This window comes from Fukomys damarensis, unplaced genomic scaffold (assembly GCF_012274545.1).
Source record: "Fukomys damarensis isolate Sample0158 unplaced genomic scaffold, DMR_v1.0_HiC HiC_scaffold_32, whole genome shotgun sequence".
In the NCBI taxonomy this organism is placed as follows: Eukaryota; Metazoa; Chordata; class Mammalia; order Rodentia; family Bathyergidae; genus Fukomys; species Fukomys damarensis.
In genome coordinates this window covers 45,495,169-45,521,636 of record NW_022900944.1, presented here as the reverse complement: position 1 = coordinate 45,521,636, position 26,468 = coordinate 45,495,169, and the positions used below count along the sequence as shown (strand labels likewise).

The window sequence follows — 26,468 nt, the reverse complement described above, 5'->3', positions numbered from 1 at the left end:
AAAAAAAAAAAAAAAAAAAAAAGAAAAGAAAATCTTAAAAGAACAAATGCTGGTGAGGATGTGGGGGAAAAGGAACGCTGTTTACAAATACGGGCTCGTGCAACCACGATGGAAGTCAGGGTGGACATTCCTCAAAAAATGAAGAGTAGAAATTATATTTGGCCCAGCTGCTTCCCACCTAGGTACAGTATCTTCCCAAATAGTTACATCATCATATTACAGTGATCCGCGCACAACCATGTTTATAGCAGCACAATTCCTAAGAGCTAAATGTTGGCGAAGTATATGTCCAGTGGACCGTTGACTGATGAACTCAATTTGTTCTTGCGGGCTGGTTGTGACTCATAACGGCCAACTGAAGGCTCAGGCTCCTCTACGCAGCCTTCCAAGTCTCTCTCGTATACACAGGCAGATCTCCGTATCTTTACAGAGACACTGGCCCAGGATTTCTCAATGAACCCCACATAGGAAAAGATGTTACAGTGTTCCTTCCAGAACGTGTGAAGGGTTAAATCTGTATCCGAGACCATCTGGACTGGTATTTGGGTCATAACTCAAGACTTTGGTTGTAAGTTAAAACTAAAGTTCTGGTCATAACCCAAATGGTTAGTATGTCAGGCCAGTCATAACTTGAGGTGTACTGTATTTGTACACAATGGAGTACTAAACTGCCATAAAGAAAAATAAACTTAAGGCATTTGTAGGTAAATGGATGCAACTTGGGAACATAATTTTAAGTGAAGTAAGTCAGATGCACAAGCTTAAATATCGCATGGCTTCTCATGAGAAACACTATATACATATTTGCATATATAAGTAAGTACACACACACACAAATACAGAGCAAAATAGCAAAAAGATACAAGGAAGCAGGGAAAGGCTCTACTACTTCCCCAAATTACATATTCTGTTGTTTTAAGAATATTTTGATATATATGTTAATTTGTTTCATTTATACTAGTTTATCTTAGTTCATTGAAAAGTAGATTTGTGTCACTGTTCACTGTTTTTTGTAAGAAACTTTTCGGTTTATGTCTTGTGCTGTCTTGGAAGATAACATTACAAGGTGTAATAATTAGTGCCATTCTCTTACTAGTTGTAAAAATACAATGTTTTTCATAAAATAAAAAAGAATATAAAAATATTATTAACAGTTGATCAGGAATGGCAATCATACATTGCGTTTTTATATGGTGTTTAGTGGTTTATGAAGATTTAAAAAAAATCGTATCTGAGATTGTTGGTTGAAGTTCTCAGGCTGTCTTTTACCTTTAGAAGGCTAAGCTTCTGGTACAAAGTCAGAGAAACTGAAAGTCACCCAAAGACTGAGGATAGCAAGGTCAGCTTTTCCTCACTTATCAAATTAAAACTTTTATGCAAATAGCCAGGGATTCACATATATCTGCCCTACAGGGAGGATAGAGACACCAGGGCAGGGACCGAAGTTGCTTTGGAACAGCTCAGCCCGAAGCAGGGAGTTAACTAAGGAGGGAAAGGTCCGGTGGGGGGGCTCCCTTCCTGGGGGAGAACAGTGTCAGGTGGCTGATGGGTCCACAGGGGAGAATGACCACCTGACAGGGACACTTCAGAAAGTGGATTTGTGATGAGAGATAAAGTCACCCGCTGGCTGCTGGGGCAATAGAGGCAACCACAGCATAATCTTTGGGCTTTATTCTATTTATTTATTTTTGGTACTGGAGGTTGAACTCAGGATCTTGTGCTTGCCAGGCAGGAGCTGTGCCACTAAGCTACATCCCTGGCCCATTTGGGCTTTATGTTCAAAGCCCTTTGTCTTTAATATTTCAGTTTCTGAGATGTTTTCCATTTTTATAAACATTATTTTTAAAAGCCCCTACAATCACCAATCTAATAATGTGTTTCCCTTAAAGAAAGGGTGTTCAGGGCTGGGGATACGGCTCAGTGGTAGAGCTCCTGCCTAGCACAGATGAGGCCCTGAGTTCAACTCCCCGCACAGAAAAAATAAAGTCAGTGGAAAAGGACATTTAATGTTAAAAAGGCTCAAATTGATTTAAGTCTTCGTGACTTAATTTTCTGTCCTCTGTTCATCAGAGGTTTGTTCTTGGATGAACCATTCATGAGCAGTTTCCAATTTTAATTTAGAAAAGTCAGAGCTAAATTTGTAGGTCACATATTGCAAGTGTGTATATTTGCCCTATTCCCCCAAAAATCCGACGCACCCCTATGAAGCCACCATGCTATAGCGATGGCCCCAGCCTATGATGGTTCAACTCAGGGCACTTCCCGCTGTATGACGGCACCAAAGTGTCCCTTAAATCATTCTGTTTGTTGCTTTCAGCACAGCACTTAAATTACACGAGATATTCAAAGCTTTATTACAGAATAGGCTCTGTGTTAGAGGATTTCATCCAACTGTATGTTAATGTTAATGTTCTTAACAGATTTAAGGTAGGATAGGCTAAGCTATCCTGGGTTAGGTTTGTGAAATGAAGTTGTGGATTATGATATTTTCAGCTTCTGGTGAGTTTATTGGGTTGTAACCCCAGCATGAGTTGATTTTAGACAGTAGTATTACAGTGCTAACCTAACGTGTGGCTCCATTCCCCTTGTCTTATTCCTATTTGCACTTACACAGATTTTATTTTATCTCATTTATTGGCAAAGGTTGACTAGCTCATCCGTACAAAACCCACACGTAGAAGAGATTAACTCTAATACAAACTGAAATATATTTGCCACACTTTGTTTGTGAGGAGTTTCTATAAAAAAAAAGTATTCGATAAAGGAAGGCCGAGAATTTAAGTGGTCAATAAGAAATATCCAGATTCTCATTTTTAAAGACGTAACTTAAAACAACACAATAATGTTTTCCTAATTAGAATACCTCACCTTGTGGGGGGAAATGAAGACTCACAGTTTTTATTATTATTATTGTTGTTGTTATTACTATTATTTTCCACAACAATCCTCTAACAGTTTGTTAAGGAGATATAGGATTGTTTCCTTTTTCTTTTATTAGTGTTTGTTTGCAGTATGGCATGTGGAAGTTCCTTTGGGAATTGGTGCATGAATGTAACATAACCTGACCATTGTGTTGGGCATCTTTTCCTTTGTTTGTTTGTTTGTTTTGGTTCGGGGGAATCAAACTCAGGACCTTGCACTTGCGAGGCCAGTGGTGGCACCACTGAGCTAAATCCCCAGCCCTTGCCCTGACCATTTTGGATTCCTTCACCCCTCTCTCCCTTACCTCCCTCCTCTCTCCTATTTCATACTTAATTTCTGAGATGCACAGCGAATTTTCAGCTGTCGAATAACACAGGGTTAGAACAGCAGCGGGTATTGGGTTGAAGGGTGAGCGTAGGTGTTGAGGGCAAGGCAAGGGTGAGTAGGCAGCCACCAGGCTTTTTTAGATTCAGACCTTTTCCTACTTACAGGGATAGAACAGGGTGCACCTTGTGGCCTTTGGGCAGATGACGCCAACAGGAGCCACACAGCTGCAGCGTGAATGAAGTCATGTGGCCAAGGAGCTAACTTCACGCTGCTTCTGGGCAATTTTATAACCTATAGCTGTGACCTGAGGGGCTGGGCAGGAAGCCCCAGAGCTCACAGAACCCTGAAGATGACAAGAAGCAGAGAAGATTGCATGGTGTCCTGCCAAGCCCCCACCACGTGGCACTCAGTGCAAAGCCACCAGGTGCCATCGGATGCCTGGCTGCTCCTTCACAGCAGGGCACGTTGGAGGATGGCAAGGGGGTGAGGCTGGAAGGTCTGGTGGGGTCTGCGGCCCTTGGTTGTCACAATAAGGAGCCACGCTGGCTCTGTGGGTTTCGCAAAGCCACCAGAGGGCTCTCAGGAAGGTGTGTGTGACAATCTGATCTGACTCATTTCTGGAAAGCACACAACTGCGCTGATAGAAAATGTTGATGTTGTCGGCAGGGAGGCCTGCGATGGATTAAGTGGGTCAGGGGGTAGGAAGCTTGAGCAGGAGGGAAACGCCCGGCCTAGGTGATTAGGTGCTCAGATGGGGCTGCCAGAGGAAAAGCAGGGGGCGGTGGAAGGGCCACAAGGTCAGCTAATGGTACCACGTAGGAGTGCGCAGCTTAGGAGAAATGCTGGAACCGAGTTAGGCTGGGGAGCCATCATTGGACAGAGGCTTTTGAAACCCTTCTGGAAAATTAGGTTCTCCACCATGAAAGCGCTGGATGAGAGGTGGAGCCCTCAGAAACCCCACAGTTTAAAGGAAAAATGATGGTTTGGCAGGAGACAAAAGGGCATCAATTGCAAGAGGGGAAAAGGATTAATGGTTAAGTACGTATGAACCCCCTAGGAAGAGGAGCAGAAGAAGCAAGGGGATTGTGCAAAGACACTGCTCCTGGTACCTTTTGAAGAAGTTTCTATTAATGGGGAAGAAACCAGCTTGAAGGAAGCTAAGCAGGGATAACAGACGCTCTTTATGGAGGCTCTGGAAGTGTAAATGTTTCAACACTCAAAGATGGATTTAGAGTAAACATTCAAACAAACATCTGCTCAAATAGGAACACAAATGTAATTAATCATCAGAGGGTGGCTATTTCTAATAGCGGCATATCATCAACTTTTGTGAGTGCAAGAACTCCAAAGAAATGCGTAATTACTTTGAAGTTGGCTTTTTCCTGTCAGTGTTAGTCACTTGGCTAAATTTCTTTATTGAAAAATTATTTTTCCTTTTTTATTGAGCTAATTGAATATCTCAGAAGAATCCATTATATTTTTTCACTCTGAATATATTATGAAGTAAAGTCATTTAGTAGAATGGATGAGAAGGCATTACAATCATTTGAAATATGGCCAGAAGAGTCGGCCTTTCATGAACTTAATTATATCTCTGTCTTCAATTTCCCATGTGTTATTCCCGGGCCAGCTGGTGATGTCTTTTTCCGAAGTCAGAAGAATGAGCTTGTTTTTCTGGGTGATGAGGTAGAGAAAGACTGGATTCAAAATCCTCTGGTGAGAGCTTTTCCATGGAAAAGATGGAGAAAAGTCGTATGCAAAATTCACTTGCAGAATGTAATCTCTCTTCACAAGGACATTTGGCTCCAAGAGTTTCTGGAGCACAGGAATGTTGGGGATTTTATGCATTTTCAAGGTATTTAGCAAAAATTTGTTACCCCTTCTATTCCCCTTTCCATCACTAGCCCCTAGTCTGTGGGATGATTCCATAACCAGTTCTCAGTGGGGAAAGAGCCTCGATCTGAACAAAAGCCAGGGATGCAACATATGGGAGAGACGTGCTTCCTCCCTTGGGCTATGCAGCCAGATAAAGATCAGAGGAAGCCCAAGCTGGGAACATGCGGAGGGAGTCTGGCTTCTGTCCTTACAGTGGGAGGGGTTGGAAGGATTCCTGAGAAAGGAACCATTGCAGTCATGGGTCTTCACTGAGACAGGGAGGTGGGCATAATGACGGGGGATGTCATGGAGGAGCACCTGGTAGCACACTTCAGCTGCTTGGGCCTCTTGTACGGGGTTGGCAATTGTCATACAACTGTGTGACTGGGTCGTAAAGAGACTTCGGATGCTTGGATCTAAAATGTCCCCCAAAGCCTTACGTGCTCATTGGTGGGACTTTTGGAAGATGGGTGGACTACGGGGGCAAGCAAGCTGACTTGCTGTTAGGAGGTGGGGTCTGGTGGGAAGAGGTGGGGCATCAGGGGTGTGGCCTGGAAGGTTATCCAGTGTCTCCCTCCCCTGCTCCTCCTTATGCTCCCTCTGTTTCCTGTCCACCTCACTTTGAGCAGCTCTCCTTGGAGCCACCAAACTATGGACTGAAATCTCTACAAACTGAGCTCTTTCCTCTGAGTTGTGGGTGTCCAGTATTGTGTCTCAGCAATGAGAGTGTACCTAAAACAGAGATTTTTTGGGGGTATTTTTATTTATTAGTACACATTTGCATTTCCTGTAGTTTACAATCATCTTAGGCTGTGGTTACATGTACATACAACAGCTTTTTAAAAAAATTTTGCCTCCTCTTCCCACCCCTCCCTCTCTCCTCCCATTTTTCACTCTTTGATATTATTCATCTTAGCTCATGTTATGACATATAATGTTTACATTGATTGAGGATATTAGGTGCCTGTGCATGGCATGTATTTCTTCTACTTATCTCCCTGTCCCCTCCTCCTAACCCCTTGCACATTTTCCCTTGGACCACTTCCCTATTACAAGAGATCCATCTCCTAGTCCTCTTCTATCCATCCTTTATTATCTCTGTTTGTACTTTGCCTCAAATGAGAGATACCATATGGTATTTAATCTCGTGTGTCTTATTTTACTCAAAAATATGCTTTTCAGGTGCAGCCATTTTTCTACAAATGTCTCAAATCTGTCATTCTTTATATTCCATTATATATTCTGTTATATATTCTGAGTATTCCATTATATACAGATACCACATTTTCTTTATCTTATCATCTGTTGATGGGTATACAAGCTGTTTCCAGGATTTAGCTATTACAAGTTGTGCTGCTATAAGCATTGGTACACATGTATTGTTGTAGTACGATTTCTTACATTCTTTGGGGAAGATACCTAGCAGGGAGATTTCTGGGTTATATGGAATTTCTCATTTCAGTTCTTTGAGAAATCTCCATACTGATGCCCATAATGGTTGTACCAGTTTACGTTCCCACCAACAATGCAGGAGGGTTCCTTTTTCACCATAGTCTCTTCAGCATTTGTTAGCGACTGATTTTTTTAATGATTGCCATTCTTTCTGGAGTAAGATGGAATTTTACTGTTGTTTTAATTTGCATTTCTTTAATGGCCAGAGACGTTGAGCATTTTTCATATATTTGTTGATCATTTGTATTTCTTCCTCTGTGAAGTATCTGTTCATGTATCCTGCCTGTTTCTTGACTAGATCTTTAATTTTAGGTAGTTTGATTTTTTTTCTGTATATTCTAGATATTAGCCCGCTGTTTGAGTAGCTGGCAATACCTCCCCCACCATTCTACAGGTTGTCTCTTCACTCTACTGATTGATTCTTTTGCTGAAAGAAGCTTTTTACTCTGATATAATCCAGTTGTTAATTCTTGCTGTCATTTCTTGTGCAGTTGAGGTTCTGTTTAGAAAATCCTTTTCGACACCTATGTCTTCAAGTGCTCCTGACCCCCACAACGCTTGCATTCTGCATGTACCTAAAACCAGCACCATGTGGATGATGCCAAGGTCTGCTGCCAGCTGGAGCCGTAGCCAGGCTTCCTTCTCTCTTGGTTGTAGGAGTCTATGAATCAAATCTCAAGAAACAATTTCCCTAGGCTGCTGCCATTCTGGAACATGGTGCTCTGGGGCTGTCTTCTCAGAGCAGTCTTTCACTTTTGCAATTTTGAGGATGCAAAGGGTGGAGTCCTGCTGTTTCTTGTGATGCCCTCAGGCCATCTTTTTCTTCTATTCCTTCTCAGCAATCAGGATCTCCTCTGCTGTATCTTTGCAGGCTGCAATTTTACTGGAGCTTCCTTTCTGGCAAAACTTAAAACATTTTAAATCATTCTGCTGGGTCCTTTGCTCTTGATTCTCAATATAAATCTGGCTAAAAGCTTTCAGCAGTAGCCATGCCACTGTCTCAACATTAGGCTGCCTTGAAATTTCTTCTGTCACATTAATTAGTCCACCACCCTTAATTTCAGTCTCGGGCAGTCTCAGGACAAGAATAAAATGCAGACAGACTTTCTGCCAAGGCATAACACACATCGTCTGGAGTCTATCAGCCAATGCTTCTTCCCAGCACAAACCTCCTGATTCTGGTCTTTCCTGGCTTTCTAGTCTTCTGAGCTCCGACTAGAATCTCCCATATAGTACAGCCTAAACTGTCCCAGCTATACATCTTCAGCTGGCATCTCTGAACCTTTCCTAACTCTTCCCTTTCCCACAAGCCAGTACCAAAGGCTCTTGAGTCACACAGCCAGGTAATGGCTTAGCAATGACCCCCCCCTTTGGTGCAAAATTCTGTATTAGTTACTTTTTCTCTCTTGGTGGTCCGAAGGTAGCAAAGCAACAAGGGAACCAGTAAGTGACCTTAACAGCATCTTTCTGTCCCTTTTGTCTTATCCAGACTATTTAACGCAGATAACACTCACACCCTTAATTCTAGTGTCCCTGAGCCTAGCACTGCACCATGCACCAATCCCAGATTCATACACTCTAGATCCAGTGACCTCTGAAAAAGTTCCACTTCTGACTGCGTGTGGCTTTGAGGGACATCTAGACACAAGCCCTAACACCCAGCTTCTGGCTCTGTGGCTCCATTCAGCACTGATAGCATGTGATGATTTCTGAGAGCACTAAAAGGCACCCACATGTGGTTTCAAGCATAGACCCTTAACTTGACGTCTTCATGGTGAGAGTGTAATGGCCCACACATGGCTGCTTTGGCCATGCTCAAGCCCCGTCTTCTCCACACTGGACTGGCCTGGCCCAGCCTTTGTCTGCTTGGCTCACAATTCTCCCCTCCAGTTTGTGGGCTGTTGGTTTGGAGGGCAGGGCTGCATTTTCTAAAAGAAGCAAGACCCTGGACCTACAGGGTAGAGAAAGGGCAGGCCACTGTTAGGTAGATCAGGAAAAGGCCATGAAAGCCAGGTGGGTTGCTGGTTTGGGCATTTGAGGTCCTACTTCCTCTTTGCAGAAGAGAAATTGGGGACTCAGATTAAGTCAGAGAAGCCAAATTACGCAGGGCTGTCCTGGCCTCCGAGTGATGTTGATTGTGTATGCTACTGATAAACAGGGCCAGCCTTTCTTTCACATTTTTTTCATCTCAGGAATGTTATTTTACTCAGAATTGTCACCAAAGAGGATTTCTACTTAGCCAAAACCAAAACCAAACAAAAACAATAATAAACAAACAAACAAAAAACAACACTGAGCTTTTTCTGGCAGGTCTCCGTTACTCAGAAACCATATGAGTAAGCTTTATATTTTGTGGCTAATAGACACAACTAAAAACAGTATGGTCCTAATTAAAAAATGGATGTATGATTGGAAAAAGATTAGAAAGGAATATATTAAAATCGAAGTGGCGATTATCTCCCCAGGTAATTAGCATTAAAATAATACTTTTCTCTGTTTTTAATTTTCTTTACAGTACCTGTGATTACTATAATAATCAGAAAGAAAATGCTAAACTCAAAAGTTATATAGGGATTAAGATATTTTTCCAACTGTTTACTTTCTTTTCTTTTACTCTTTATTTTCTACAACAAATTGATTTTTAGTAAATTTATGGAGTTATGTACCTATCACCACTACCTACTTTTAGGACATTTTCATCACCCCGCAAAAGAAACCATCTGTATTAACTCCACATCCTTTCCCAAGCCCTGGTAATTACTGATCTATCTCCTATCGCTCTAGATTTGCCTACCCTGGATGTGTCATGTAAACGGAGTCATAAAATATGTAATCTTTTGGAATCTGGATCTTTTCACATAGCATGTTTTTAAGGCTCATTCATGTTGTGGCATGTTTTAAATTAGCACTTTGTCCCTTTTTATGGCCACACAGCCAACCACCGTATGGATGGACCGTATTTTGTTTATCCATTTGCTAGACGATGGACATGAGGTTACTTCTCCTTTTTGTCCGTTACGAATCACGCTGCTCTCCACATCTGCATACAAAGGACCAGATATGACATTTCTAGAACAGTAAGCTAAGACTCCAAATGCACTTCCCAAGTGGGTTCCCTTAGATGGCAGGGTCCCTGGCACCCCCAGAGCTGACTGGGCTGATTTCACATGTACCGAATGTTAGGGTCCCAGCAAGAACTCGGCTCCTAGTTTCCTAGAATCACCTACAGCAGCACACACACCAAGAATCTTGAGTACCAATGTGTGCAAAGTGAGAATGCACCTGTGAAGAATGAAGCACAGGGAGAGGGGGAAAGAGGAAAACAGAAAGTGGTTCTCTCGAGTCGCACAGCATCTGAGCTCCGGGATTCTGCTCGGTCCTGGTGGATAAATGAATTCAAAGCCTCACTTATCTCCCCTGGGGAAGGAGGAGCCCCAGAGCGAAGCAGGTCTGTGGGGATGGACTCAGAGCAGGGACCGTGAGTGAGACCTCGGTTAGGGTCTCACGGAAGCGTGAGGCCCTGATCCTGGGAGGACAAATGGAAGGTCCAACCAGTGGGAGAGGAGTGAAAGTCAGAGAGGTGCTGAGCATGGCAGGCTGTGTGTAGGGGTGCAATGCACAGGTGAGGCCATCTACTGTCCCCAAGTTCCTTATGTGTGTCTGCTGAACCTTCAGTCAGCAGCCATGAGCAAACAAATGTCACAGCCTTCACTGCCTAGGACTAGGCTTGACCCCTGCTTTAAAGCTGAGAGGAAGTCGGTTTCTCTGTAGGGTTGTCCTTTGTGTTATTTTGTTTATCTCTGTGTCCTACTTAGTGTGGCTTTTCAGCATCTGTATTTTACGTACCATTTAAGCATGTGCCCCTTACGCTGAGAACTTCACTGTCTCTTACATCGTAAGCATTTTTTTATTGCTTTGTTAATAGACATCTTGATAACTTCATTTTGCAAAGCATATTATACTGAAAAGATTTAGTAGTACACCACCAAAAAATCCTTGGCAGAAAATAATTTTGCAAAATATAATGCTAGTTTTCCATGTGTAGTACTTAATGTAGAACTAAAGAAATTAGCCATATAATTTGGATTTTTAAATTATTTAAGAAAAGACAATCTGAAGCTAAATTGTTTATTTTAAAATACAACTTTTTGGCTCTTTTTGGTGTTTATTTTGCTAACTTTAGAGAAAATGAAAAAACAGGGCAGGAATTGACACGGAGGCCATGATTAAACCTGACACTTTCATTTTATTCTTTCAGTCAATACAGTAATTATTTGTGGGGATCCTGCTCTCTGCCTGGCTGGTCAAGCACAAGACCAACAGTGTAGGGGCCAGGACGCACTGAGGAGAGGATGTGGGGGCTCTAGCAGGAAGTGGGGTGGCTATTTTGTGAGGTCAAGGACTTTAGCAGGATGGCTCTGATAAGAGGCAGAGGGTGCTGGAGGCCCAGGAAGGGGTGGATCGGAGTGATCCCCTGAGTGAGGGGAGCAAGTACAGGAGGACCGGAGGAGACCAGGACAGCGGGGATGACCACAAGGGTGGAAGAAGGCAGAGGTGGCTCCAGGAGGCTGATCAGACACTGACGACCGGGCCGAGGGCTGGGATAGGAGCCTTGCAGAGGATGGGTTCTAGCCTGGGGACTCAGCTGGGGCTGAAGCCGTCACCAAGCTGGGCACTAGGTGACACAGAGCAGGACCAGCTAACAGCAGGATGAGCTGAGCTGCTCTATATGGGTGCGACTGGCAATATTTTAATGCCCCAGGCAAATTCTTTCCCGTAAGAATGAGTGCAAATCTTATGTTTAAGATGGTTCATTTGGAAATGTCCCGTCTTCAGGTAGATGGATGTTAGCTTCTACCTCCCTCAATAGGGGCTCTCTGCATCGATGCCCACATGCAGTAGGCATTTTGGGTTACTTTTCTGGTGCAGTGCCCTACTCTGGGCAGAGGCTTCTGTGGCCTGTCGCTCCCCAGAAAAAGGCTCATCCCACCAGCAGGGTGGACACAGATCACGTCGGCATGTGACCCAGTTCAAGTTCAGTTCACTTAAACGTTTCTGAGGCGCTTAATAGGTTGCAGGAATTTCGCATGCATGATTTCTAGTCCTCATAAAAGCCTGGCAGGCAGCCTCCTTCTGCAGGCAGGGAAACAGGCCCAGAGAGCATAAGACTCATGCCCGTAGTTGCCCTGCTGAGATGGGGAACCAGGCTCATTCTGATAGCTCTGACTACATTGTCTCAAGACCCCAAGAATTATTTTATTGTGCCATTTTTCTCAGGGACAAAACCATAGCTGATATTTTCAACTTGATTGATATTTTACTGTACTTGAAATAACAAGGAATGATGGCTGGGTCTTCATTTTATTTTTCTTCTACAATTAATATAACAGCTGAGATAAGGGGTGTTAAACTGGCTTAATTGGGTTGCCATCATAACTAATGGCTTGATTTTATCCACACTAGCATCTTTTAAGTAGAATCAATCTAAATAATTTTCCTCAGTCCCCGTGTAGTCTGGAGCTTGGTTGATCTATGGAAAGAAAAAGCACAGACTGGGTCTCTTTTGAAGTACAAATCCTCTCTCGTCCCTGGTTTAGGGCCGTGTTATTATTCAGTGGTTTAGTAGTCTTTTCACTATGGGACTGAGTGGCATTTTTCTTCCTCTAATCAATCTAAATGTACTCTGAACAATATTTCACTGTTGAATCAGTGGCATTTTCAGAGCATCTATCATATAGGGAGTTAAGGAGAAAGACAGATTGAAACATGATATATCTTAGCCTATGAAAAATTATAATCTTAGTCAATTCCACTCTAATTTTATAGCTGTTATACTTGCTTCCATATCTGTGCGCCTTCTTGGTAGACACATTTTTCATGAAGAGACTCAAACATACTTTATACAAGTTGCTAAGTCATGAAAACAGGCTGCTGAATTTAGCGGTAGTTTGCCTTGTTTTTTTTGCTCTGACTCTCCTCCTCTTTCAGATGGAAATAGATGAGAATGCAACACTTTTGGTAATCATAGAAAGACTTCAGACTGACCCGAGAGATGCTATGGACTTCCTAGTTCATATGCACGGAGCCTTAGGAAGACCCGATAGGGATTCAACTTCTTTTAACGTGCTCTGTTTAGCATGTGTGCTGGACACTTGGGTGCACTGGAGGAAGATATTAATCTGTTGTTTGGAGTCTCCACTTAGATGGTCCTTGGAGACATACCAGCTTCAGTCAGTCACTGTCAGGGAAGGCTGAATTCTATGCAGCTTTTGGACATAAGAGGGAATGAAAGATGGTGTTACAGGTGAGAAGGAGGCAGGAGGACCAGCTGGGTGGAGCCTGGAGCAGGAAGTGGTACACCGGAAACAGCAGACAGCCGTGTCTTTCCTTCCCATGAGCATCCCAGTGGGGCTCCAGAACTTGTACAAGAAATCACTCGTGACACTCATGACACATAAGACAGAGAGACTAACATTTGACCTTCTTGGCGATCGCCTGAGCAGGAGCTGTCATCACATGGCTGGTGCTAATTGCTACTACTTTGTCCTATGATCAGATCATTGCCCAAAAGATTGCATTTTATTGCTTTCCTGAATGTTCTCCTTCCAGGTTGGTATTTTCATTAACAGTTATAATTTTTTCTTCCTTAAGACTGGACAGCAATTCTGTGTTCACTGAAGTCTTTAATAAGAGTTTCTGTGCTCTGAAGGCACTATCTTAACCTTTTCAGAAAATCTGGACCATACAAGGCAAATGATGATATTCGTCTCTAAAGATAAAATGCTTGCCAGCATTAAAGGTCATATCTTATTAATCTATAGGATTAAAGGCTTTACATGCCGAATCATTTAACTGTTGCCAGCTCTGATTTAACAAAACAAAAGCATTTTAGTTATACTGAAGTTACATTCTTAGGTAATTTGTAGCCCATTAAAATTTATAACAGTTTAAGAAAAGTACCTGAATATTCTGTCAGTTAACAAAGCATCTTTTTCTTTGCATATCATCTACAGAATGGTCATTAGCAGTATTACTGTGAAGCATGATTCTAGGCTTTATTAGTTAATAAAGTTTTGTGGCCCCAAGGAAATGGGTCTGAAGGATTCTATTTCTATCAACCTCAGATTTCCAGTCCTACTGTGTCTTTTTTACATGAGTCCATTCTAACTGCACAGTTTCAGCCTCGAAGAGGTTCCCACAAGAAAATACTCATTTGGTTCTATTTTATGTTTGTTTTGAGCTGAGTAAGAGGAGCAAGCAGTGTGTGGCAAGCTATGATGGTGTCACGCCTGCCTTTTCCAAGTGGGGACTGCAGGGGGCATGCTTTGCTTGGTTTTATCTGCAGAAATTCTATCACTCTCCTTTCCAGCAGAATTGGTTCCATCAGCAGTTGACGACTGCCCTTTTTTGGGATAACAAGACGTCAAGAGTCTGTCTGTGGGGTAAGCAGGCACTTAGAGAATGGTTATAGTGCTCGAGCTGACTAGGCACATGCTCTCTCTGTGGCCGTGCATTTCTAGGTTCTTATTCAAACACAGAAACGCTCATGTATCATGAATATATAGGCTGAAGAATTTCCACAGTCTGAACACACCCGTGCAATCCAGCACTAATAGATCAAGAAACTCATTCAAAAGTAATCTCATAGCTATGGTTCATTTCAACCCTAGTTTGATCTTGACATAGACAGATTTATCAGTGGTCTTTTGTTTCTACACTGTTTTGCTCAACATTATGTTCGTGAGATTTATCTGTGTCTCTGTGAATAGCTGTAGATCATTCTTTTTCTACACTGCATGACTGTACCACAATTTATTGTTCTACTTTTGCTGAGCATTTGAATAATGTCCATCTTGGGGCTCTTAAGGATAGTGCTGCTAATAACATTCTGGCATTGTGTTTTGGAGAACACATTTATTGCTGGCCATGTAATACTTAAGTGTGCAATTCCCAAATGGTAGGGTGGTATATGTCTACTCCACATTAGGCAATACTGTTTCTAAAATGGTTGTCCCGATTCACACTTTTCCTAGCTGTGTTATGAGAGTGCTGACTGTTTTACATCCTGGCCAACACATGGTATTTTCCATCTTTTCCTTTCCGCCATTTTGTAGAAGCACTACTATACTGCGTTTTATTATATTTCCTTGATTAATTTATATTTAAGTTGAATTTGTGTAATTTAATTTATATACCCTTGATTAATTAAACAGATCATCCTTTCATGTTTTCACTGACATTTGTAGGGGCCGGGGATTTCGCTCAGTGGTTGCACTGCCTGCCTCACTGACATTTGTATATCCACTGTTGTGGAAGCATCTGTGCAAGCCCCCTACTATTTGAGTTGTGTCTCTTGCTTTATAGATTGTAGGAATTCTTTGTGTTATAAATGACTTGACTTTGTGGGTTATCTTTTCTTAATAGTTTATGGGCTGGGGATGTGGCTCAGAGGCACTGTGCCTGCCTGGCAAGTGCAAGGTCCTGAGATTGATCCCTGATACTAGAAAAAAAATTCTTATCAGTTTCATGTGATGAAATTAAGAGACATATATTCTTTTTTTGGTAATCTGTGCCTTTTATTTTTTTTTTAAAACCTCCACTTATACCAAGAACATGTATATTCTCATGTTTTCTCTAAAAATTGTATTATTTCACCTTCAGTGTTTTGATCTATAATAAATTTGAGTTGATTACTAAGAGGGGTTCAGGATGCATTTTTTTCTGTGTATTTATCCAGTTAACACAGCAGTATTTATTAAAAATCTTATGCTTTCTTGTTTGCACTGCTGTGTTGTGTTGTCTCTCTCATAATCAGGGACTTATGTATGTGTGAATTTCTTTCTGAATTCTCTACTTCATTGGCCAGTTATTTTCCTACCATCATGCAAATACTACACAGCTTTAATTACTGTTGTTTCCTAATGGTTCTAAATGTAAGCCTCCAATTTATTTTTTAAGATTCTCAAGCTGAGAAAATACAAAACTGTAGAGTAATGATCAGCCTCTTTGAAATTCAGAATCCAGAAATCAAGAAAATAACAATTTGGTGAAGAGAAAAAAAAAAGATCTCCAGGAATTGGGAAGGAACTGATAGGAAAATTAGAAGCTTCAGAGAAATTGAAGAAATGGAGTATAGCCTAGAGATCTCCAGACCAGCAACAGAGTCTTACCACTATAACTGCCTACAAACCTAGGCACAAATGAAACAAAATACACAAAATAACAGAAACACGAGAAGATAAGACAGCAAAGTGTCTTCCAAAGCCAATCCATGGGGCAACGAGGGGAAGGAGACAAAAGCCACATAGCCAAATTATTTGAAAGGATAACATAGATTAAAAAACCAGATAAAAAAGCTACTTGGTGGGCTCCCAGAAGATATAGCAAACAATGGATGCAATAAACAAAACAATCAGGGAGCTTATAGAAGACACTAATAAAAAGCTAGCTGAGCTAAACAAAGAAATGCAAAACATGAATGACCAGTTTAGTAAAGAATTAGAATCTATGAAAAGATTCCAAATGGAAATCCAGGAGATTAAAAATTATGCTAAAAATACAAACAGTAGACCTTACCAAGTGTTAGGACAGAGTGTCAGTACTAAAAGACAGGGCTGCCCAGCACCCAATTATTCAGAGATACCTTAAAAACGAACAAAAGAATATGAAAAATGGATCCAACAGTTGCTAGATGATGGAAAGACCAATCTAAGATCAATTGGAATAAATAAAAAATCAGAAGACAGTACAAATGGCATAAACAAGCTGTTTACAGAAATAATAGCAGACAACTTTCCAAATACAGGAAAAGAATTAAATATACAGACAAGTGAGGCTTATAGAACCTCAAATAGCCATGATAAAAAAATAACCTCTAGGGGCCCAGGATTTAGCTCAGTGATTCTGCCACCTGCCTTGCAAGTGCAAGGTCCCAAGTTTGATCCCCAGTACAAAAAAAAAAAAAAAACATTTATAAGGGAAACCCATTAGACTTATAGCAGACACCTCAACAAACAAACTTTAAAGGGCAGGAGAGTGAAGTGTTTCGAGCCATAAAAGAAAACAACTTTCAAAAACAGAAACAACTTTTAACCCACACATATATATCTTGAAAAACTACTTCTTAAAAGCGATGGAGAAATAAGAAATAAGAACACCTAAAGAAATTCATGATCAACAAACCAGCACTCCAAAAATAATTATTAAGGACAGCCAAATATGCCAAAAATTCAAATAGAATGAATACACCAGGCAAAATGAGCAGTGAAGCAGAAGGGGGAAAAGGGAAAATAATGCAATGGCAGGAATAAGTCAAGGTCTTTCAGTGACAACTCAGTGTGAATGGTCTCAATTTCCCATTCAAAAGACACAGATTGGCAGAATGGATCAAGAAAGAAAACACAGTGATATGCTGTATACAAGAAACAATTTGATTCAAAAATAAATTTGCTGATTAAAATCAAGGGAGAGAAAACAGAATTCTATGCAAAAGGAACTAGAAAAGAAAAAGCAGGAATAGCTACCCTAATTTCAGTCAAAGTGGACTTCAATCCAAACTGGTTAGAAGAGGCAAAGACACATTAATGTATTGGTCAAGGAAGTGATAATTATAAACATATATGCACCAAACACTGGCACACTCAACTTCCTAAAACAAATACTACTGGACAAAATACCAGATAAACATAATTATAATGGGGACCATAATACCCCACTGTCACAAATAGATAGATCAACTAGAAGAGAAATCAATGAAGAAATATCTGAGTTTAACCAAACTGTTACAAAGTGCTCTACCCCAGCAACAGGATATGCATTTTTTTGTTGTTTTTTTGAGACAGGGTCTCACTATGTAGTTGAGACTGACCTGGAACTCACTATTTAGCCCAGGCTGGTCTCAAACTCACAGCGATACTCCTGCCTCAGCCTCCAAAGTGCTGGGATTACAGGTGTGTGCCACCATGCCCAGCTAGGATATGCATTCTTTTTAGCAGCACACAGGTACTTTCTCCAAAATAAACCATATTATGGAAAACATGCTTATGTCATTGCAAGAGGAGCCAAATTATCCCATGCATATTATCAAATCATAGTGCCAACTGAAAATCAATGGCAAAAGAAACCACAGCAGCTAGGCAAACACATGAAGATTAAACAATACCTTCTACAGTAACTAAGCGGGGGTGTCACAGAAGGAATCAGGAAGAAATTAGACAGTTCCTAGAATTAGCAATAATGCCAATATACCATGCAGGACCAATGGACAATGAAAGCAGTCCTAAAAGGGAAGTTTGTAGCTGTGAATGCCCATCATCAAAAGAGAAGAAGTCCAAGTAAATAACCCAATGATGCACCTCAAGGTTCTAGAAAAGCAAGAGCAATCCAAATTCAAAGACAGTACAAGAAAGGAAATTCTAAAAATCAGAGCAGAAATTAATGAAATTGAGCCACACACACACACACACACACACACACGTATATATATGAATCGAAGAGCTGGTTCTTTTAAATAATAAATCAAATAGACAAACACCTAGTCAATCTTACAGAAAAAAGAGAAAAAAGATCTAAATTAATGCAATGAGAAATGAAAAAGGTGAAATCAAAGTAGACACGGCTGAAATAGAGAAGATTATTAGTAACTACTTTGGGAACCTGTACTCTAATAAAATGGAGAATTTAGAAGAAATTGATAAATGCCTAGATACATATAAATGTCAAAGCAGAACAAAAAGACACAAAATCCCTGAACAATCCAATATTAGGCAACGAAATTGAAGAAGTATTAAAGTCTCTTCTAGGAAAAAACCCACATCCTGATAGATTCATTCCAAATTTGTCAATGCATTTGGGAAGATCTAATGCCAAGACTCTGAAACTCTTTAATGAAATCAGAGGGGAAGCAGCACTGCTGGAAGTGAGCAGTACCCTGATTTCCAAACCAGAAAAGAACCCAACCCAACCCAAAATGAACATAGATTCAATAATCCTCAGTAAGATAATGGCAAACATAGTGCAAGAAATCATCTAAAAGATCATATGTCATGTCCAAGAAATGACTCATCTCAGGGATGCAGAGATGGTTCATCACATACAAATTGATAAACATAATATATCACATAAACAGGAGCAAGCACAGACATCGCATGATAGCCCCAATTGCTGCAGAAAAAGCCTCTGATGAAATCCAAGATCCATTTATGACAGAACCCTGGGAAAAACTGAAAGTTTTCCCTCTAAAATCAGGAATAAGACAATGATATCTGCTATCATACCCATTGAAACATTATCCAGAATAATCAGGGAAGAGAAAGAAATAAAAAGGATATGTATAGGAAAGGAAGAAGTCAAACTATCATATTTTCAGATGACATGATTCTCTATATACAAGACTCCAAAAAATTCCGCTAAAGACACCAAGAATTAATACCAGACTCAGTAGTGTAGCAGGATACAAAGTCAACACATTGAAATCAATAGCATTCATTTACACCAGTAATAAACTCATTCAAAAAGAAATTAGAGAAACAATACCATTCACAATGGCATCAAGAGAAATTAAACACTTATGAATTAACCTAACAAAGGAAGTGAAAAAAACTCTACAATGAAAACTACAGTACTCTTGAGAAGGAGATTAAAGAAGACATCAGAAAATGGAAATATGTCCCCTGTTCCTGGATAGGCAGAACCAATGCTATACTTCAAAAACTCATATAAAGGTTTAATGCAATCCTAATCAAAATATCCATAGCATTCCTCATAGGACAAGTAAAGCAAATAATGCTAAAATTCATATGGAGCCAGTAGAGTCCTAGAGTAGCAAAAGCAATTCTTGGCAGTAAGTGCAAAGCACGAGGCATCACAACCCTGGACTCTAATCATACTACAAAGATATGGAGATAAAACAGCATGTTTGTTTTAGAAAACAAACAAAGAAATAAACAAACCAGATACATGTATCAGTGGAACATAATAGATGACACAGAAACAACTCTAGGTACATTCAGCTACCTCATCTTTGACAAAAGGGCCAAAAACTTATGCTGAAGGAAGGATAGCCTCTTCTTTAACAAATGGTCCTGGGAAAATTGGCTATCCACATGCAGAAGATTGAATCCAGACATATCTTTCACCATAAACTAAAACAAAATGGAAGAGAGATCTAAATATTAACATAGAAGCACTTAATCTGTTGGAAGATAGATAAAATTCTTTTTTTCTTGATTTATGGAATTCTTCTTTATTCAGTTTATTAAACAAAAACTAATGAAATTATTCCTCCAAAACAATAGGGAGGCACACACACACACTGGGCTTGGTGGTGCACACCTATAATCCCAGCACTTGGGAGGCTGAGGCAGGAGGATCGCAGTGAGTTTGAGACCAGCCATGGCTACATAGTGAGTTCCAGGTCAGTCTCAACTACATAGTGAGACCCTGTCTCAAAAAAACCAAAAAAATCAACCAACCAACAAACAAAACAACAGGCACAGAAACAAAGACTGTAGTGACATTCCAATACCAGAGCAAAGAAATCCATCGACAGCTAGAACTACTGCTGTACTGTGTTACCATTCATTCACTTCTCCAGCTGCCTTTTCAGATTTGGAAATTTTGGCCTGACACTGTGTTAATCGGGAGATAATGTAGAAGAGGGGCCGGTGGAGTAACAGCTTTCCTACTTTAATTTCTGTTTCTCTTGAGGGTAGACTGCTGCTTGGCCTTTGCTACTTTCTTTTCCTAGTCATACTCTTAGATTGGTTTTCATACATCATGTCTAGTAGGAAAGGAGGGGGAGCATCACGTTCTTCACCTCAGCAGGTTCTTTTGCTTTCAAGACTTAGAAGTACTTCCAAAGACAGCCATAAAAAAGGCAGCTGTGGAGGTAATTTTTGTTTTTGTTTGTTGGGTTTGGTTTGTAGTAGTGAAGGTAAACTCTTGAAGACATAGTCACAGGCAAGAACTTTCTGAACAGGACCATAACTGTATATGAAAAAATACCAAGAATCAACAAATGGGATTGTATCCAATTAAAAAATCTGCTTAGCAAAGGAAATAACTCACAGGGTGAAGAGACACCCTACAGAATGGGAAAAAAGTGTTTCCCAGCTCTTCTTTGGAGAAAGGACTAATACCTAGAATATATAAATAAGTAGAAATAACCTAGACTACCCAAATTAAAGACCCAATAACAAATGGGTCAATAAAATGAAAAGACACTTTTCAGAAGAAGAAATAGAAATTGCCAATAATGCACACAAAAAAGCTCAACATCAATGGCCATTGGAGAATTGAAAATTAAAACAACACAGATTCCATCTTACTCCAGAAAGAACAGTTACTATCAAGAAATCAAATAACAGATGCTGGCAAGGCTGCAGGAAAATGGAATTCTTCTATGTTGTTGGTGGGAATATAAACTAGTACAACCACTATGGAAATCGGTATGGAGATTCCTCAAAAAATTAAAACTACAAATTCCATTTGACCTAGCTATTCCCCTTCTAGGTACCTTCCTGAAAGAGTTAAAGACATCATATTACAGTGATGCATGCATGCCTATGTTTATAGCAGCAGAATTCACAAGAGTTAAATCTTGGAAGCAGTCTATACATCCATCAACAGATGAGTGGATAAAGAAAATATATTTATATACAATGGAGTATTACTTTGTCACAAAGAAAGATAAACAAGTTGTTTGTAGGAAATGGATTCACCGCAAGATGATAATGTTGTGAAATAAATCAGACGCATAAGCTTAAATGTCACATGATTTCTATTATGCAAGAAAGCCAAAACATAAATAAAGGGCAAAACTGAAGACAGATAGTAGGTAATAGGTAGATAGATCTTTTGCAAAGGGGAAGGGGACCAAGAGATGGAGGAAGGGGAAGGGAAGGAAGGGTAAAGGGATAAAAAAGAATTAAGAGGTGTTACATATGTGAACCAGCTCCCCATGAAGAATGTGATCATTATGCACTATGAACATGTACTAATAAAAATACTGTGTAATAAAAATTTAAAAAGGTTCTTTAGCCCTTTGTATTTCTGCATAAGTTCTATGGTCAGTATATCAATGTTCTCTCCCACCTCCTAAAATATTCTAGGATTCTGGTTGGTGTTGTACTGTATCCCTCAGGCCAGTGGGGATGAACCTCTGGCATGTGTGCTGCAGCAGGCATGCAGAACCCTCTATGTCAGCATGTGTGCTAAGTGTATGAATTATTTTTTCTAAACTAAAACCTCAGTATTCAGATTTAATTGCAGTGTTGGAACTATGAGATAAATAAGTGAGTTTGGGGTTGAAGTTTGGGAAGTCATTCTCTAAAAGCTTTGCCATCACTGCCTTAGGCCAATTTGCAAAGAACTGACACTTCATCAGCTTTGCGTCTTCCAATCCATGAACATGGTATAGCTCTCTAATAATAGCATCAAGGCTTTACCAACAAAAAAATGACTCTTAAGTAGTCATTTGTAGTTTTCCAGGTAGAGAACTTGGACTATTTTCTTTAAATTTGTGCCTTGCTCTTTGAGGGTTTTCATACCTTGTAAATGGTATGTTTTTAAAATGTCATTTTCCAAATGTTTGTTGCTGGGATATAGAACACTATTAATTTTGCACACTAATCTTGTATCTGATAACTTTTACTAAATATACCGTATTTCTCTGAAAACTTTTGTATTATTTTAGGTACACAGGAGTATCATATGTAAATAAAAGAGCTTTACTTCTTTCAATTCCAAGGCCTCATTTTTCTTTCCTTCCTGCTCTTGTGAGGCCTGATCTCAGGGAAAACTTTTTAATATTTCACCATCAAGCAAGATGAGTGCTGAAGCAGCAGCTCCTTCTCTAAAGTCTTACAATATTAATGAAGCTTCCTAGTTTGCTAAAAGTTTTTTTGTTTGTTTGTTTAAATCATGAATCAAGTTACAATTTTTTCAAATGCAACTATTAAGTGATCATGTTATTTTGTTGGGTTCATTTATATCTTGTAAAGGATTTATAAATTTATCCTCATGAGTCTTCTTATAAGATTTTGTAGGTTTTGGACAAAATCTGCTCTCATAAAAAGAGTTGCTAAGTGTTTCTTCTATTTTATTTCTGGAAGAGTTTGTACAAGTTTAGTGCTTTTCCTTTTTAAATATGGAAATGTAGTGAAGCCATCTAGGCCTTTAGTTTTCTTTGTGAAAAACTAGAGATTTTGTTTTTCATAAATATCAGGAAATTTACGATTATGCTGTTTCCTTTTAAGTCATTTTTGATATATTTTAAATTTTGAGAAACTTGCTCATTATATCTGAACTGTCAAATTTATACCACAAAATTGTTCATAATATGCTTACCTTTTAGCATCTATAGTCATTTCCACTTTTTAATTTCTGCTGTTGCTAATATTTTTTTCATTTTTGTCTTTATGAATTTATCAATTCTACTACATGTTTTTCTAGTTCTGAAGACTGAACCCAAGGCCTTCATGCTGAGTTATATCCCTACCTTTAAAATTTTTTTGAGACAGGTTATCAATAAATCACTGAGTTGTCCGGGGTGGGCCCAAACCTAAGATCTTCCTGCCTCAGGTTTCCAGAGTGCTGGGATTACAAGAATGCACTGACATGCCCAACTGTTACCTGTTTTTCTCAAATTTCTAGCTGAGCACTACGAGTGTGGTGTAACATAAAAGCTTAGATATTTCACATTTTCATCATTCTTTCCATAGTATTTTCTATTTAACATTCGTTTTGACTAGGAATTATTAGAAGAGCATTAATGTATTTTCAGGCTGTTGAGATGTTTCTAGTTATATTTTAATATTAATTTCTACTTTAATTCCATTGTGATGGGAAGACATACTCTAAATGATGACAGTTTTTAAAAATAGGTATTGGAATTTTCTTTATATCTACATGGGAACAACTTTGGTGAATTTGTTTCTTGTGAAGTTGAAAAGAATGAATTTAGTTGTTGAATTCAGAGTTCTATATATATTAGTTGATTGAGTTTTTTCATCATGCTATTTGAATCTTTACTTCTTGTTGCAGGTTTGTCTACTTCTCTTTTTGCTTTTTCTGTTTTATATATTTTGAACCTGTGTTGTTTGGTGCACACAGATTTAGGATTGTGGATTATGATATCTCCCCTTATATAGCTCCCTTTGTCAAACAGTCTCTTTATCCCTATCGTTCTTGTGTTAAAATACATTTTCATGCTATTTTGTCAGTTATGTAGTATTATCAAAGTATATTTTTCTTTTTCTACTTTAATTCTTTCGTTGTTCTTTTACTTAAAATATGTCTATTGTAAGTAGGTAGTTTGTTGATTTTAAAAAGCAGTCTGGTAATCTTACTTGGAGTATTTAATCCATTTACATTTAGTTATGGTATAATTAGGTTTATATTTATTGTACTGCTATGTGCTCATTAAAATATACTTTGTCCTATCTTGATTAATCACCTTTAATTTCATTAATTTATTAGTTTTGGAAACTTTATTTTTGTGATTACTCTAGGGCTACAATATACATACCTGATTTATTATAGTCTAATACCAGGTATTAATTTAACCACATCTTCAATGCTGCAGAACTTGTTTTAGAACTTTCCTTACTAGCCCTCACCTTTTGTATTATTGCTATCATATATTTTAGTTATACAAGTATTTTTAACTCCTTATGTCATCACAATTACTGGCTCAGTCATATCTTACCTTTCTATTTTTCTTTGTGCTTCCTGCATTTCCACATCTCTCTGGGATCATCTTCCCTTTTCCTGGAATATTCTCTTACAACCCAATTCCTCCTTTGTTTTTGTTTGTCCACAAGAGTCTTCAATTCATCTTCATTTTGAAGGAAAAACTTGAAGCCTATAGGAGTCTAGGATGGCAGGTGCTATAGTTTGGATCTGGAAGGTCCTCCAGGGCCTATCTGTTAAAGGCTTGGTCCCCAGCGTGGCAAGTATGGGGGAGATGGCTTGACATTTAGAAGGCGGGGCCTGGTGGAAGGACCTCAGGTTATTGGGGTGTGCCCTCAAAGGGGACAGTAGATGCCTGACCCTTCCTCTTCCCGTCTTTGCTCTCTGGCTCATGAAGTGAGTGGTTTTGCCTGGCCCTGTGACCTAGGCCCGATATCCTTCCTTGCCACAAGCTCCAAACCATGGCCAGTTGATCATGAATGGGAGCTACCAAAACTGTGAGCCAAAATGAGCATTTTCTCTTTATAAGTTAATTCTCTCAATTTTGTTATAGTGATGGGAAGCTAACACAGCACATATTTTTAAAGTGCTCAGAAGGACGCAATTCCATTGCCGCACCCCAGTATTTCCAGGTAGAAGTCAGTCATTAGTCATATGCTGTTTCTTCATAGGTAAAGGTCTATTTGTTTGCTTATTTTCGGTGTTGCTGGGTTAGAATCCAGTAAGCAGGCAATCTGCCACTGAGCTATAGCCCCAGCTGTAAATGCCTATTTTATTCTCTTTGTAAATGCTTCTTATTCTCTTTGATTTTGGTTTTCATCAGTTTGGTGATAAAGTACTAAAATGTGTTTTTCTTTGTTTATCCCATTTGTGGTTTGTGGAACTTTTTAAATAGGTGGATGTCTTTCCCCTGGCTTTAGAAAATTTCTGGATTTATATCTTCAAGTATTTTTTTATGTTCCATTATTTTCATACTCTTAATCCCTTTGCGACTTCAATTTCACCCATGTCCTATGAGCCTCTTGTGTAATTTTCCTCTCTGAGGCTCACTTTGGGTATCTTTGGTAGATTCCTATTTCAGGTCACAAATGATGTGTTAAAATGTTAAATGTGCCCATTCAATTCTCAACATTTGATAAATGCATCTCAGGAATATCCGTTTGATTCATTTTTATATATTCCAGATCTCTGGTATAGTTCCTTTTGCTTTAATCTGTCCTTTATTACACTTCCCTGAACATGTTAATCATAGTTATTATTATTTTTTTGTACCAGGGATCAAACTGGGACCTTCCGCTTGTGAGAATTATAGTTATTTTTAAAGTCCTCGTGTTCTAACTCAAATATCGGAACTCTCCTAAGTCTGATTTTTCTGTTGATCATCAGTTGCACATTCTTGTCTTTCTAGAGGTGTAGTGATTTTTTAAATTGCAAATTTGCAGTAATGTGTAAAAGAATAATAGGGGTTCCAGGCAATGTGTTCTGCTATGAGTGTTCTCTTCTCTGTGTCAGCCAGATAGATGAGGACTCAATTTAGTCTGAGGTTAGGATGGGTCAATGGGCTGCATGCTTAACAAGGCCTGGTCAACTTCAGGCACACCCTTGTTGCTAGGCATGGCTCTCCTGGAGTCTGAGAACCTTGAGCATCTCAGTCCTGAAAGGCTGCAGGAGACTCAGCTCTGCCCTTGAACTGGCAGCAGTCCTGCCCCTGCCCCTGCCACACCTTCAGCCTCTATCCTTCATACTGTCAGAGTTTGGCAGGTGTCTAAATGAGAGAATGGCTGTTGGTTCATCTGTTCTGTCTCCTGTAAGACTTCAGGAGATGTCCCTTTGTCCTTGGAAGACTATCTGTCCGTGACAGATGGGGGTACCAGCCTTGTATTTAAAGCCCCTCGATTTCCAGTTTGTTGCCCTAGCTCCACTGACTCCTACAAATGTTTCTGATTTCTTTCCCTCCCTCCTCAGATTTCTACCTGGGCCAACCCCAACTCTCACCCAGAACAAGAAAATGGCCCCAAAGGGAAACACTGGCTGGATGGGCCGTGCTCTTTGGAATGGTTCTTCTCCTTAAAATTGAGCTAAAACAAGCTAAATGTAGGCTTCACTGCTTCTATGGTTCTCTGATGTCTTTACAGTAATTAATATTTGTTTTTGTATCTTCTGATTTTTGTAAGTTACCTGGATTTTCCCAGTTTTGCAGT

General features: G+C 39.6%; 1 protein-coding gene across 2 annotated transcripts in view; it reads right to left on the bottom strand.

Annotated features, from left to right (window-relative positions):
• The window catches only part of Cdh13 (cadherin 13), a 962,550-nt gene that overhangs the window by 11,161 nt on the left and 924,921 nt on the right, over positions 1-26,468 (bottom strand). The window lies entirely within an intron of this gene.